Source organism: Schistocerca nitens, chromosome 9 (assembly GCF_023898315.1).
Source record: "Schistocerca nitens isolate TAMUIC-IGC-003100 chromosome 9, iqSchNite1.1, whole genome shotgun sequence".
Lineage (NCBI taxonomy): Eukaryota > Metazoa > Arthropoda > Insecta > Orthoptera > Acrididae > Schistocerca > Schistocerca nitens.
Genome location: NC_064622.1, coordinates 11,234,586 through 11,250,000, shown reverse-complemented (window position 1 = coordinate 11,250,000; position 15,415 = coordinate 11,234,586). Strand labels below are relative to the sequence as shown.

Sequence of the window (15,415 nt, the reverse complement as noted above, 5' to 3'; positions counted from 1 at the left end):
GCTAAATAAAAAGATTCTAACTGCTATAGGCTCTAACTACTAATTGTCATGTGATTAGCAAAGGGAAGATTGTTGCAGAGCAAACAATGTATTTAAGAGATTTTACCTTAATCATGTGACATCCAGTGCCAAAAATTATATAATCATCAATAATTCCATTATCCAAACATTGGCAGATACATCAATCATCATTTTACAATTCATTTCCAGCCAACTCTAAATGTCCACGAAGGACACACGTCCAAATCGTCCGCTCGCGTTAACACTGCAAACCTCCATCACTGCTAACTATTAACTTCTAACTGCGAGTCCGTCCAACCACAGAGCCTCTTTTCGCGAGGACGCAGAGCGCTGTCAGTGATATTAATGCAGTCTATAGCGCTGCCAACATATAAACAGGCTACTTACAACTTTATTACAGGAAGTAACTGAGCACTCAACTTCAATGATGTCGAGCCTCAAGTTCTGTCGTTGACAGCAATGTGATAACATGTACTAATTCTTGAATCTTGTCCGTGCCATGTCCCGACTGTATACAATGACTGACGTTCCCTCACTGATAGCTAAGGTGCGAGGCGACTATATTACTGTGGCAGACTACAGCGCAATGCGACGTGTTGAGGTGCAGTGCGAACTGAGTCCCGATGCGACGTACTGAGATTTAGAAACTGAGACAGCTCGGTCGGCGGCGGCGACCTATATGCACGCTGCCCAGGGGGTGTTATCTGCGCGTAGCCTGGGGGCGCGCCTAGTTCAGCGCCTGCTACACAATGTTTCCTAGTGCCGACCGGTATGTCGGCGAAGGCGTACGCCAGCACAGAAATTTCCCGAGAAGGTCCTCCACCGACGCAGAACGCCTTTGTTTTAATGACTGCCACCTCAATTCACATGTCGTATCCGTGGCGCGCCCTCTCTCGTATTTTGCGATCTGCCCTTCTTCGAACTCTGTGGATGTCCTCCGTCGGTCTTATCCGATGCGGATCCCACGCTGCAGAGCGGCACTCGAGAAGAGGGCGGACTTGTGTAGTGTAAGCAGTCTCTTTTGTAGACCTGCTGCATTTTCTCAGTATTCTTCCAATAACTCGCAATCTTTAGTTGCTTTACACGAAACGTTATGTATGTTAAGTTATTCCTAATTGTAATCCGTAAGTATTTAGTTGACTTTAGAGCCGTCAGGTTTGTGTGGTTTGTAGTGTAACAGAAATTTAGAGGAGTCCTTTAAGTACTCATGTGGATGACTTCACACTTTTCATGATTTAGAATCAATTTCCACTGTTCACACTATACAGATGTCTTCTCTAAATCGATTTGGCCGGCCGGGGTGGCCGTGCGGTTCTAGGCGCTACAGTCTGGAACCGCGTGACCGCGACGGTCACAGGTTCGAATCCTGCCTCGGGCATGGATGTGTGACATGTCCTTAGGTTAGTTAGGTGTAAGTAATTGTAAGTTCTAGGGGAGTGATGACCTCAGATGTTAAGTCCCACAGTGCTCAGAGCAATTTTTAAATCGTTTTGCAAATTGTTTTTATCATCTTATCACTTTATAAGACGGTAAAAGACAGCATTATGTGCAAAGAACATAAGACGGCTGCTCAGATGGTGTCCTAAATCGTTTATACAGATCAGTAACAGCAGAAGGACTGTAACACTTCCCTGGAGAACACCAGATACTAGTTCCGTTTTACTCGACGACTATCCGCCATTTACTACAAACTGTGACACCTCTGAGACGAAATCAGGAATCCAGTCGCACAACTGTGACGATAGACCGCAAGCACGCAATTTCATTACACGTCGCTTGTGAGGTAGGATGTCAAAAGCCTTCTGGAAATCTAAAATTATGGAATCGATTTGAGTTCCCCTGTCGATGGTACTCATTACTTCGTGAGAATAAAAGTTAGTTGTGTTTCATATGAACGATATTTTCTGAATCCGTGTTGGCTGTTTCTTGATAAATCGTTTACTTCGAAGTAATTCATGACGTGGGAACACAGTGTTCCAAAATCTTACTATAAATCGACGTTAGTGATATAGATCCGTAATTCAGTGGACTATCCTGTTTCCTTTTTTGGGCACTGGTGTGATTTGTGAACCTTTCCAGTCTTTAGGTACGGATCTTTTAACGAGCGGTCGGTTGTACGTGATTACTAAATATGGAGCTATTACATCAGAGTACTCTCAAAGGAACCTGGCTGGTATAGAGTCTGGACCTGAGGCCTTGCCTTTATTAAATGATTTAAGCTGATTCGCTACACAGAGATGATCACCTTGTAAGATACTCACGTTAGCAGTTGTGCTCGATTAGAATTCTGGAATATCTACTGCGTCTTCTGTGGTGAAGGAATTTGGGGAAAAGGAGATTTTAGTAACTCTGCTTCAGTGCCTCTGTCAGCAGTAAGATGACCATTGTTATCGCGCAGTGAAGGTATTGGCTGTGTCTTTCCGCTAGTGCACTTCACAGACGACGAGAACCTCTTTGGATTTTCTGGCACATTTCGAAACAGAATTTCGTTGTGGGAAGTATTGAAAGCATCTCGCATCGGAGTTGGCGCTACATTTCGAGCTTCTGTAAAACTTGTACAATGTTGACGGTCGTGCGTTCCTTTAAATTTGGCACGCTATTTTCGTTGCTTCTGCAACAGTGTTCTGACCATGTTTTGCGTATACGTGGGGGATCAGTATGATCTCTTATTAATTTATCTGGCTCTCAGTAGCTGTAGATACAATTTTTTTGAATTTAAACTACGTCCGGTGTACGCTTGTACAGGGTGGTCCATTGATAGTGACCGGGCCAAATATGTCACGAAATAAGCATCAAACGAAAAAATTACAAAGAACGAAACTCGTCTAGCTTGAAGGGGGAAACCAGATGGCTCCATGGTTGGCCCGCTATATGGCGCTGCCATAGGTCAAACGGATAGCAACTGCGTTTTTTTTTTTTAATAGGAACCCCCATTTTTCATTACATATTCGTGTAGTACGTAAAGAAATATGAATGTTTTAGTTGGACCACTTTTTTTGCTTTGTGATAGATGGCGCTGTAATAGTCACAAACGTATAAGTACTTGAAACTTCCTGGCAGATTAAAACTGTGTCCCCGACCGAGACTCGAACTCGGGACCTTTGCCTTTCGCGGGCAAGTGCTCTACCAACTGAGCTACCGAAGCACGACTCACGCCCGGTACTCACAGCTTTACTTCTGCCAGTACCTCGTCTCCTAGTTCTGCAAGTTCGCAGGAGAGCTTCTGTAAAGTTTGGAAGGTAGGAGACGAGGTACTGGCAGAAGTAAAGCTGTGAGTACCGTGCGTGAGTCGTGCTTCGGTAGCTCAGTTGGTAGACCACTTGCCCGGGAAAGGCAAAGGTCCCGAGTTCGAGTCTCGGTCGGGCACACAGTTTTAATCTGCCAGGAAGTTTCATATCAGTGCACACTCCGCTGCAGAGTGAAATCTCATTCTGTATAAGTACTTGGTATCACGTAACATTCCGCCAGTGCGGACGGTATTTGCTTCGTGATACATTACCCTTGTTAAAATGGACCGTTTACCAATTGCGGAAAAGGTCGATATCGTGTTGATGTATGGCTATTGTGATCAAAATGCCCAACGGGCGTGTGCTATGTATGCTGCTCGGTATCCTGGACGACATCATCCAAGTCTCCGGACCGTTGGCCGGATAGTTACGTTATTTAAGGAAACAGGAAGTGTTCAGCCACGTGTGAAACGTCAACCACGACCTGCAACAAATGATGATGCCGAAGTAGGTGTTTTAGCTGCTGACGCGGCTAATCCGCACATCAGTACCAGACAAATTGCGCGAGAATCGGGAATCTCAAAAATGTCGATGTTGAGAATGCTACATCAACATCGATTGCACCCGTACCATATTTCTATGCACCAGGAATTGCATGGCGACGACTTTGAAAGTCGTGTAGATTTCTGCCACTGGGCACAAGAGAAATTACGGGACGATGACAGATGTTTTGCACGCTTTCTGGTTAGCGAGGAAGCGTCATTCACCAACAGCTGTAACGTAAACCGGCGTAATATGCCCTATTGGGCAACGGAAAATCCACGATGGCTGCGACAAGTGGAACGTCAGCGACCTTGGCGGGTTCATGTATGGTGCGGAATTATGGGAGGAAGGACAATTGGCCCCCATTTTATCGATGGCAATCTAAATGGTGTAATGTTTGCTGATTTCCTACGTAATGTTCTACCGATGTTACTACAAGATGTTTCACTGCATGACAGAATGGCGATGTACTTCCAACGTGATGAATGGCCCGCACATAGCTCGCGTGTCGTTGAAGCGGTATTGAATAGCATATTTCATGATAGGTGGATTGGTCGTCGAAGCACCATACCGTGGCCCGCACGTTCATCGGATCTGACGTCCCCGGATGTCTTTCTGTGGGGAAAGTTGAAGGATATTTGCTATCGTGGTCCACCGGCTACGCCTGACAACATGCGTCAGCGCATTGTCAATGCATGTCCGAACATTACGGAAGGCGAACTACTCGCTGTTGAAAGGAATGTCGTTACACGTATAGCCAAATGCATTGAGGTTGGCGGACATAATTTTGAGAATTTATTGCATTAATGTGGTATTTACAGGTAATCACGCTGTAACAGTATGCGTCCTCATAACTGGTAAGTTCACAAAGGTACATGTATCACATTGGAACAACCGAGATGAAATGTTCAAACGTACCTACGTTCTGTATTTTAATTTAAAAAACTTACCTGTTACCAACTGTTCGTCTAAAATTGTGAGCCGTATGTTTGTGACTATTACAGTGCCATCTATCACAAAGCGAAAAAAGTGGTCCAACTAAAACATTCATATTTCCTTACGTACTACACGAGTATGTAATAAAATGTGGGTTGCTATATTAAAAAAAAGGCAGTTGATATCCGTTTGACCTATGGCAGCGCCATCTAGCGGGCCAACCATAGCACCATCTGGTTTTCCCCTTCAAGCTAGACAAGTTTCGTTCTATGTAGTTTTTTGGTTTGACGCTTATTTCGTGAGATATTTGGCCCGGTCACGGTTAATGGATCACCATGTAGATCCAGATTGTCTCGCAGGACATCCTCAAACGAATTTGTATGTACTTTTTGTAAATATTTGGCTTTTATTTGTGGTGGGCTTGGAAGTTTCGGTATTCAGTGGCGCTACAACAACCTTGTGGTCACTGGCCCTGTATCCGTCACGACGCTCCTTTATTTGGTTAGCATTATTGGGTGCTAAGAGGAGAGGTGTATTTGCGGTTTCTTATGCGTTCAGAGTGGGCTCCTGAACTAATTGTTGAGAATAATGTTGTGGGAACGCGTTCACGACGACTCGAGACGACGTTCCGTGCCTACGTGCGACTTGAAACACGTACTGTGGCTGCAGGGCAGACTGCTGGCTGATGGCTGCGCCTCGCGTTGCCCTGCCCAGCCAGCCAGCCAGCCAGCCAGCCAGCCGCCCACACGCCTGCCTCAGTGCTGCAGACCACCTCACGGCCGCCTCTGCCTGCCTGCCTCGCCTTCGCGCTGCCACCGCCTCTCCACAGCGGCGGCCGGCCGAGCGGCTTGCCGACCTGCAGGCTCCGCTGCGTTAGTAGCCGGCGACGTCGCGAGATTTCCCGACTGCGCGAGTGATTTTTACCGCCTTCAGCTGCCCAGTTATGACGCTGTCTTAAATGGGCAGAGGACTTGTCAGTCACAACGCTTGTGTATCTCGGTCAGAGAGTGAGCAGGTACCGCGGCCGCGAGCCACTGTCCGGTCGCCAGGAGCAGAGACCACGTCCCAGCACATCTGCCCTGCCGTGTGGACCGAACTGGAGGCAGAGGCGTGGCTCGGCTGCGGTTGCTGTGTTCATTATCGTCGCTGCCGTACCGAGTGTTAAAAATGTTGACCTCCAGCACTGCCGTACAGGTATTCCAGAGGCACTAGTTAGTGCACGCTGTATTTCGTCTGGTTATACGGCACGGTGCGTGCTCGGGGGTCTCCGGTGCCTCCGTCTCGTTTTCATTTCCCCACGTGTAAAAGTTCAGAGGTGTGAAGTTTGGTGAGCGTGCACGCCAGTTTGTTTTTCACTCAGCGCGTTGTGCGGCCACCTCGGAATGTTCTGCTCAGAAGCTCTGTAGGTACTGAAGCACCTCCTTTTCTTCTCTCCCAGTAACTCGCCGAAAAATCTTAACACAAGGTTTAAATAAAAATTTAATTCTAGCTCAGGATAAGGAAACCGGGGAATATGAATCGCCCACAAGCTTCACTTTCAGTTCGCATTTATTGCAACACAACCAGCTTGAACGCCAACAATTACGTGTTGCAATTGATTAGGTAGGTCACAGCTATACTGGCAACAATTTACAGAAAACAGATTAAGCATTGCAAATTTAGAAATTTTAAATTCCACGAAAATTAGGGAATAAACAGTTAAACTGGAAAACAAGCTAGTTCAGATTTGACTGGTATACATTATAGCACTGAAACACTTTTCGACGAGATAAATCGTAGATCACGGAGAACTAAGCAAATTCACGTGTTACAGGAGGCCGGATCGGTTAGTTTCATTTGACAGTGATATTTCAGTGGGCTTACTGAAATACTAAATGAGACAGGATCAATCTAGCACCCATTAAAAGGGGGCATATACATTAAATCATGGAAATAGTGCAATGAATTTGAAGATATCATAAATATGTATACAGACTCCAGAATGAGATTTTCAGTCTGCAGCGGAGTGTGCGCTGATATGAAACTTCTTGGGAGATTAAAACTGTGTGCCGGACCGAGACTCGAACTCGGGACCTTTGCCTTTGGCGGGCAAGTGCTCTACCAACTGAACCACCCAAGCACGACTCACGCCCCGTCCTCAGAGCTTTACTTCTGCCAGTACGTCGTCTCCTACCTTCCAAACTTTACAGAAGCTCTCCTGCTAACCTTGCACAACAAGCACTCCTGAAAGAAAAAAAAAAAGTCGCATGTCAAAACCCCATTTCGTGGCCGGTACAAGTTTACATAATTTAAAGTATAAAACAGTTATGTAACTAATTAACTAAAATCTCATAGAAAACTCGATAAACAAATTACACAAATACAAATTTAAATCACATTTATCTTGTTTGCTTGACGTGCGTCGTGAATGGTATGGGACGTGCTGGTTATCGATTCAAACAAACCCAGGACTCAACCACAAGACTACAAGAATTCATTTCTAATACATTGGGCTGAATATTAACACCGAAATGAACCCAACAGCACACAGCCGATGAAACGGAAGAGAATACTAAAGCGTCTGATAGGAACAGTCAACAGTAGTCACGACGAATAACTTCGGCAATATGGCCAGGTTAGTGGATCACCGTTTTAGCGGAATGTGACCGCCGAACAAAGGTGTATGATAGGTCTCACTTTGATTGATGCACACTCCGACGAATAGCTACCGGTACCGGGACACTGTCGTGCTTCCACACCAGCAACATAGAGGAAACAGAACTGATAGAATTTCCATAACGTCTTGAATCAGACACCTCTATTCAGACGCAGTCTGCAGCTCGTGGTCTCGCTGTAGCGTTCTCGCTTCGCGAGCACGGGGTCGCGGGTTCGATTCCCGGCGGGGTCGGGGATTTTCACCTGCCTCGAGATGACTGGGTGTTGTTGTGTCGTCTTCATCATCATCATCATCATCATTCATCCCCATTACGGTCGGAGGAAGGTTAAAAAATGGATCTGAGCTCTATGGGACTTAACATCTGAGGTCATCACTCCCCTAGAACTTAGAACTTCTTAAACCTAACTAACATAAGGACATCACACACATCCATGCCCGAGGCAGGATTCGAACCTGCGACCGTAGCAGTCGCGCGGTTGCGGACTGAAGCGCCTAGAACCGCTCTGTGACCGCGGCCGGCTCGGAGGAAGGCAATGGCAAATCACCTCCACTAGGACTTTGCCTAGTACGGCGGTGCGGGTCTCCCGCATCGTTCCCCTACGCTCTGTCACGGAGTATGGGACTTCGCCATCATCACTCAGACGCAAAGCCAGTGACCTTACCGAGGCCGCGTCCACACTAGACATAGCGTCGACAGCCGTCGCACTACCCGCGACCACTCGCCACTGCCGGCCTTCCCGCTCACCCCCAGCTGCGCGTGCAACGAGGAACCGCTTCGCGCAGAGCACACAGCGCCCCCTCGGGATCGCTAGTCAACAAAGGATGGCCCGTGGCGGGAATTGAAATTAACGCCGCCAGCGATATTGAGAGGCAGAGGAGTCGAACTGTGAAGAACACACAGTTCAGGGAGCTTTAACGGCGGCTGCAACGTGCCCGATGATGATGATGATGATGATGATGATGATTGGATTATGGGGCGCTCAACTGCGCGCTTATCAGCGCCCGTACAAATTCCCAACCGTTTCACAGTCCAATCTTGCCACTTGCATTAATGATGAGGACAACACAAACACCCAGTCATCTCGAGGCAGGTGAAAATCCCTGACCCAACGTGCCCGAGGTTCGCGCTCCGTGCACCGCCTCGTCTGCCAATAGGTGCGGCGCCCCGCGTGTCACGGGCTGTCCACGGCGACCAGTGCTGCGACACTCTGCGAGCCTGCACCGAGCGTCCACAGACAGGCGGAGGTCGTTGCGGGTAGAAGTCTCGCGACGGAAGTGCGTTTTGCACTGGCCACCACTGTCTGCTGCGAACATCTGTTTGCCCGGGATTTATAAACGATGCTTCGTCCGTAAATAAAATCTCGCATACAGACGCCATTTCACATTCCAGTTTTTGTGCACACCATTCGGAGAATTGCAACCTGTTTTGGAAGAAACTGCCACGAAACTGTCGATGGACCGCAATGTGGTAAACACGAAATGCGTCGGAAGTAGTCGTACCAAAACACTCCATTGCCTCACCTCAGTCAGACATTTAAGCTCCCTCGCAGTAATGTACGCGGAATGTGTTACCATCGCTGAAGTGTTAGTAGGATTTCTCTCGTCAGCTGGTGTTCTTTCTACTCCTCACACCTCGGGCTCCAGTGTTGGCGACGGCAGTGCGCCTTCCAGCACACAACTGCACCGGCGTTCTCAGATGTGGCCGCTTCGCTACCGCTTTGCCTGATCGCTACATCTGCAGGGCAGACACCGTAGGGATTCAGGCGCAGGGGCGTACACGCACACACCCGGATCTCACCCCAGGCTTGTCACTCTGGCCGATGTTTCACGGAGTTCCGCACTTCTTATCTCGTTCGGGTCCTACTCGAAGTGTCTTCGCAGTTCAGCGTAAAAAAAGTGTATTGCTCCATTTAAGCCACTGTCATAATTTTGCAGCGACTTTCCCTTGCTAGGAGACTCGCGACACTGTTCTCTGTAGCCGGGCCGAAGCCACACCTCCACAGCTTACGTTCACCCGGTCTCGAAATACTGCAAAACAAATGCGGAGTATTTCCTTAACCGTCCAATTTCTTTTGCATTCCTTTGATGTTTGTACAGTACGCTGTTACAATCTTGACAGATAAAATGTCTTATTTCCACATAACCGCCGCTCCTTTCAGCTGTCTAAGCCGTGTATGTACCTGCACGGTAAACGTTACGGCCGGCACGTTTCAGTCACTGCTTAGCAGCCTTTTGTAGGCCACTCATCATCCTCAAATCTCGTTCCGGGAAGGGAATCTGCTTTGGTTTACCGAACAGATGCCGACCACACGGTGCCACGTGAGGGATGCAGGGTGGATGCTCCAGTGTTGTCCACACGAGCCCCTTTTTCTTTTTTTTTAACAGTTGCCACATACGCTTAGAAGCGATAGTATTTCCTTGTCGCGTCAAGTCAACGAGCAACATTGCTCCTGAATCTAAAAACACAGTCGCGGATAACATTTCCTGGCGTAGGCGCAGTCCTGATTTTTCATCTTCTTCGACGAGCTTCCACGGTGCCATTCCACAGATTACTTTTCGTCGCTAGTTCAGAGTGATGCGTGCAGCTTTCATCCCGCATCACAAATCTTGCAAGCAACTCATCTCCAGGATTCTCGTACCTGTTTAAAAAGGTCGCTACACTGTCTCTTCCGTGTTTCTTTGTCGCTATCCGTCAATACTCTCGGAGCCCATTTCGTGCGAACATTTTTCAGCTCGAACTGTATTCTGCACAAACTCGCTTCTGCTACTCACGCTGGGATCGACGGTCAGGCCGCGTCCTATGTAGGCGTCGGAAGCGACTGGCAGCGAGCTACACCTGGATACGCGACACTTCGGCAAGAAGCGCCGCCGCCGGGCGATACTTGGAGTGTCCTGTGTGCGGTCGGCGGTCGCTACCAGGGCCGCCCAGCTATTCTTACACTGAAGGGCCAGAGAAACCGGCATAGACGTGCGTATTCAAATACGCCTATATGTAACAAGTGTCTGGCGCAGTTCTTACAGCAGTTACTGCTGCTACAATGGCAGGTTATCAAGATTTAAGTGAGTTTGAACGTGGTGTTATAGTCTGCGCACGACCGATGGGACACAGCATCTCCGAGGTAGCGATAAAGTGGGGATTTTCCCGTACGACCATTTCACGAGTGTACAGTGAATATCAGGAATCCGGTAAAACATCAAATCTCCGACATCGGTGCGACGGGAAAAAGATTCCGCAAGAAAGGGACCGACGACGACTGAAGAGAATCGTTCAACGTGACAGAAGTGCAACACTTCCGCAAATTGCTGCAGATTTCAGTGTTGGGCCATCAACAAGTGTCAGCGTGCGAACCATTCGACGAAACATCACCGATATGGGCTTTCGGAGCCGAAGACCTACTCGTCTATCCTCGATGACTACACGACGCAAAGCTTTGCGCCTCGCCTGGGTACGTCGATACTGACATTGGACTGTTGGTCACTGGAAACTTGTTGCCTGGACGGACGAGTCTAGTTTCAAATTGTATCGAGCGAACGGACGTGTACAGATATGGAGACAACCTCATGAATCCATGGACCCTGCGCGTCAGCAGGGGACTGTTCAAGCTGGTGGATGCTCTGTAATGATGTGATGTGGGAGGTGTGCAGTTCGAATGATATGGGACCCCTGATACGTCTACGACTCTGACAGGTGACACGTACGAAAGCATCCTGTTTGATCACATACATCCGTTCATGTCCATTGTGCATTCCGACGAACTTGGGCAGGTCCAACAGGACAATGCGACACCCCACATGTCCTAAATTGCTTCGAGGAACATCCTTGTGGGTTTAAACACTTGGGCTCGCCACCACACAGCCCAGACAGGAGCATTATTGAGCATATCTGGGATGCCTTGCAGCGTGCTGTTCAGAAGAGATCTCCACCCCCTCGTACTCTTACGGATTTATGGACAGTCCTTATGGATTCATGCTGTCCATTCCCTCCAGCACTACTTCAGACATTAGTCGAGTCATGCCACGTCGTGTTGCGGCACTTCTGCGTGCTCGCGGGAGTCCTACACGATATTAGGCAAGTGTACCAGTGACTTTGGCCCTTCAGTGTATAAACGGGTGCCCCTAAACCGTAGAATATTGTAGCTCTAGAGTGAGGCAGCGAAATTTACTTTACTTATGAAGATAAGGCAGTAAAGGAGCACTCGGCGTGAAATTTAAGAAGGGAGGAATTTTAGTCGAGAATTTTATAATTTATATCATCAGCTGCGAACGTCAGTAGACATTATATTCGAAAATATGTGGATGAGCAGAAAGATGTTCGATTATGTCATAAATAAATTAAAGACGTATTTCGATCCGCAGGACGTGTATGTAGGTGGTGTGAAGGCAGTGTCGTAGCCCAGCAGTGCGAATCGCTGTGTGGTCCTGGGTCCGGCGCTAGCCGCTTCATGTATTCTGACTGACTCGGTTGCAGTGGTTTCACAGATTCTGCGTACTACATTTTATCTACACTGTTAACATTGCATCTCGAAGTATATTCTAATGTCTTGCCAAATCAGTGTCAAAGCCAAGCGTTACAGTTAATGTAAATAGTCTGCGTAAGTAAACGGTGAACATTTTTTGAAAAGAATCAAACGTTTTGGGAAATGATTTGTCTTAACGTAGGAAATAAGACATATTAGAGAAATATTTGATGCACGTCATTTTCTGTGCTCGATTTCGAACATCATCCAAAGGGTTGTCAAACGTTTCTCTGATGTATTTTATTTCTTTTAGACAAATCGTTTCACGAAATGTTTGCCTGATTTCTTTCACTTTTTGTATTTTCAAATTTTCTTCAAAAAGCATAATCTTGTTGACACTTCATTTGGCTTCCTTGCGTGTTCTCTTCTCGAAATTCCTAAAATGAGTACTCGATTCGAAGGAAATCCTTTTGACAGCTAAATATCACACCAATGTGTATTTTTACGCGCAGGACAGCGAAGGCTTAAAGAGATGAACTTTTTGACACTTCATTTACACAGCTAGCAGCAGCTGTTGGTGTAATAGTTCAATTTTTCCTCAAGTGAGTAATTAAGTTTTCCTTAATTACCGTGATTCCTTTCGAGCAATTAAATATTTACTTGCAATACTAGACGTCACGCTGGTCATTTTGATACTCCATTTGCCCATTTCTCACTTTGTTCGGCTACGAATATTCGGACAAAGTGTCATCGTGTAATTAATATGGAGTCTCGTTTTAGTTCCGCTCAAACATTTGACCAAAATCTGACGACAAAAGACGTCCGTGCTCCGTGCTGTCATTTCCAAAAAAAAAAAAAAACTCGTTTCGGTAACTCTAACCGATTATGAAATACGACGATTTTTAGGACCACTCGATGTGCCGATGCGCAGGAATCGATTCGGGTGCATCGCGAGCGACTCGTCCGCGGAGATAACGACCAGTTATCACGAGAATGAAAACATATCATTCCGCTGTCAACTTCAAATGCAATTTTGATATGTTGGCTGCATTTCATACGCAGTTATGTATGGCCAAAAATGAACTACACGGAAAGTCTACGCAATGAGAATTTACCTGTGAAAAGTCTTAAAAATTTCGTGCAGTCATTTACTTAGTTTCGGACTGCGCAGTAGGTCTGAGGAGTTGTTGTTGTTGTTGTTGTGGTCTTCAGTCCTGAGACTGGTTTGATGCAGCTCTCCATGCTACTCTATCCTGTGCAAGCTCCTTCGTCTCCCAGTACTCACTGCAGCCTACATCCTTCTGAATCTCCTTAGTCTATTCATCTCTTGGTCTCCCTCTACGATTTTTACCCTCCACGCTGCCCTCCAATACTAAATTGGTGACCCCTTGATGCCTCAGAACATGTCCTACCAACCGATCCCTTCTTCTAGTCAAGTTGTGCCACAAACTCCTCTTCTCCCCAATCCTATTCAATACCTCCTCATTAGTTATGTGACCTACCCATCTAATCTTCAGCATTCCTCTGTAGCACCACATTTCGAAAGCTTCTATTCTCTTCTTGTCCAAACTATTTATCGTCCATGTTTCGCTTCCACACATGGCTACACTCCATACAAATACTTTCAGAAACGACTTCCTGACACTTAAATCTATACTCGATGTTAACAAATTTTTCTTCTTCAGAAACGCTTTCCTTGCCATTGCCAGTCTACATTTTATATCCTCTCTACTTCGACCATCATCAGTTATTTTTCTCCCCAAATAGCAAAACTCCTTTACTACTTTAAGTGTCTCATTTCCTAATCTAATTCCCTCAGCATCACCCGACTTAATTCGACTACATTCCATTATCCTCGTTTTGCTTCTTTTGATGTTCATCTTATATCCTCCTTTCAGGACACTGTCCATTCCGTTCAACTGCTCTTCCAAGTCATTTGCTGTCTCTGACAGAATTACAATGTCATGTTACTCTGAGGAGTAACGAAAACAAAATCAGTCCTTCACCGAACGAAGACATCGAGCTGTAAGGTGCGGAAGAATCAAACTTTTTTTACCTTGTAGTTTTCCTAAGATCGGGCGATAAGTATTCGATAGCAGCCGCTCTGAGTGGCGCATGCTGCAGCGACGCACAGCACCAGACACGTGGCGAGTTGCGGCGCCGCGGACGTCGCCCGCCTGGGGCACTTGGATGTGCGCCGCGCGCTGCGAGACCTTCTGTGCGGTGCCATTTATTATGTCATCATTTTGTTGTGTTCTCCGGTGGCCACCTGTTCCCTCTGACTGGTTGCAGGGCGCCCGGTTTCCCCACCCTCCGAGAACGCCTGGCGTCCGAGAGCCTCCCGAGACTCTACGCGTCTCGGTAGCCTGCAATCCCTTCGTTTCGATCACCCCTATCGTTCAAGTTTTGCATCAACATGCAGCTGTTCCGCCCCCCACCCCCCTCACACAAACACGTGTCGCCAGGCAGCGGCGCCTGTCCTGTCAGAGAGAGAGCTCTCCGCTTCGCGCAGTCTGCCCGCCACTACTCCTCTCTGTTGCCTTCCTTCTTTGTTCTGCACCAGCCGGAGCAGCAGAGTTCGCCCACCGCTTTAGCACCGTCTCGTCCAGGTGTGACACACAGCCATCGAGCACGGTCCCCGGTGCGTGTGCCGCCGTTCCTCCTGTCTATGCGTGTAGTACGGGTGCCAGCGAGCTGGCTCTGCGTCCCTCGCTATTCAGTTGCTGCCTGCGGCGCCTTCCGCGTCGAGACGGCTCTGCACTCCCCTCGCCGGTGTGCTAACGTACAGACTAAATGTCAGTGGTGGCAGTGACCGACCCACTTTGCTACCTTTCTCGGTTACAAAAATGAACTTTCCGATGTTGCGTCGTAGCAAAGGCTTCTCCCTCATACTAAATAAATTTTCAGAATATTATTCTCTTTAACAGACAGGCGTTGGGCAAAGATGTGGAAACACCAAAAACACAACACGTGACGTGTAGGAAAACCGTTCACAGTCAAAACAGCTCCCAGTCCTCTCGAAATGGGTAAATACGTCTCCTCCATTGTTTTCGAGGGAACCTTATACCATGTTTCGTGCAAGTTCAGGTAACTGTAACGGAAGGGGACAGCGATCGCGCACCGTTCTCTCCGAAGCAGACCACAGAGACTAGGTAATGCTGAGCTTTCGTGAATGTGATCGCCAGGGGAGAGGCGGCAGTTGGCAGTTCATCTTCGTGCTCACAAAACAAGTCCTCGACAGTGCGAGCTGGCTGTGTCTACACGGGCCGTGTCGTCTTAGAACACAGTTACGACCGCCGGGGGAATAGCAACTGTACGACGCGATGCACTGATCAGCCAGAATCGTCACACAGTCGTTGGCAGCAGTGCGACATTCCACAGGAACCGCGAGGCTCGCGGAACACCGCGATGTGGCTGCCCAAACCGTCACCGAAGCTCCGCCACGTTCCGCTCTCGGCACGTAAACTCGGACACAATTTGGAAACAGCGTGAAACGAGACTCATTCGACCAAATGACGTTTTTCTATTGCTCTGTAGTCCAGGTTGTACGGCTGCGGCACCACGTTCTCCTGTTA

General features: G+C 47.6%; 1 protein-coding gene and 1 non-coding gene across 2 annotated transcripts in view; one reads left to right on the top strand and one right to left on the bottom strand.

Moving 5' to 3' along the window:
- Positions 1–15,415, top strand: part of LOC126202899 (2-methoxy-6-polyprenyl-1,4-benzoquinol methylase, mitochondrial) — a 194,832-nt gene that overhangs the window by 64,381 nt on the left and 115,036 nt on the right. The window lies entirely within an intron of this gene.
- Positions 3,092–3,166, bottom strand: Trnas-cga (transfer RNA serine (anticodon CGA)). The gene has a single exon. It is a non-coding gene; the product is annotated as a tRNA-Ser (tRNA).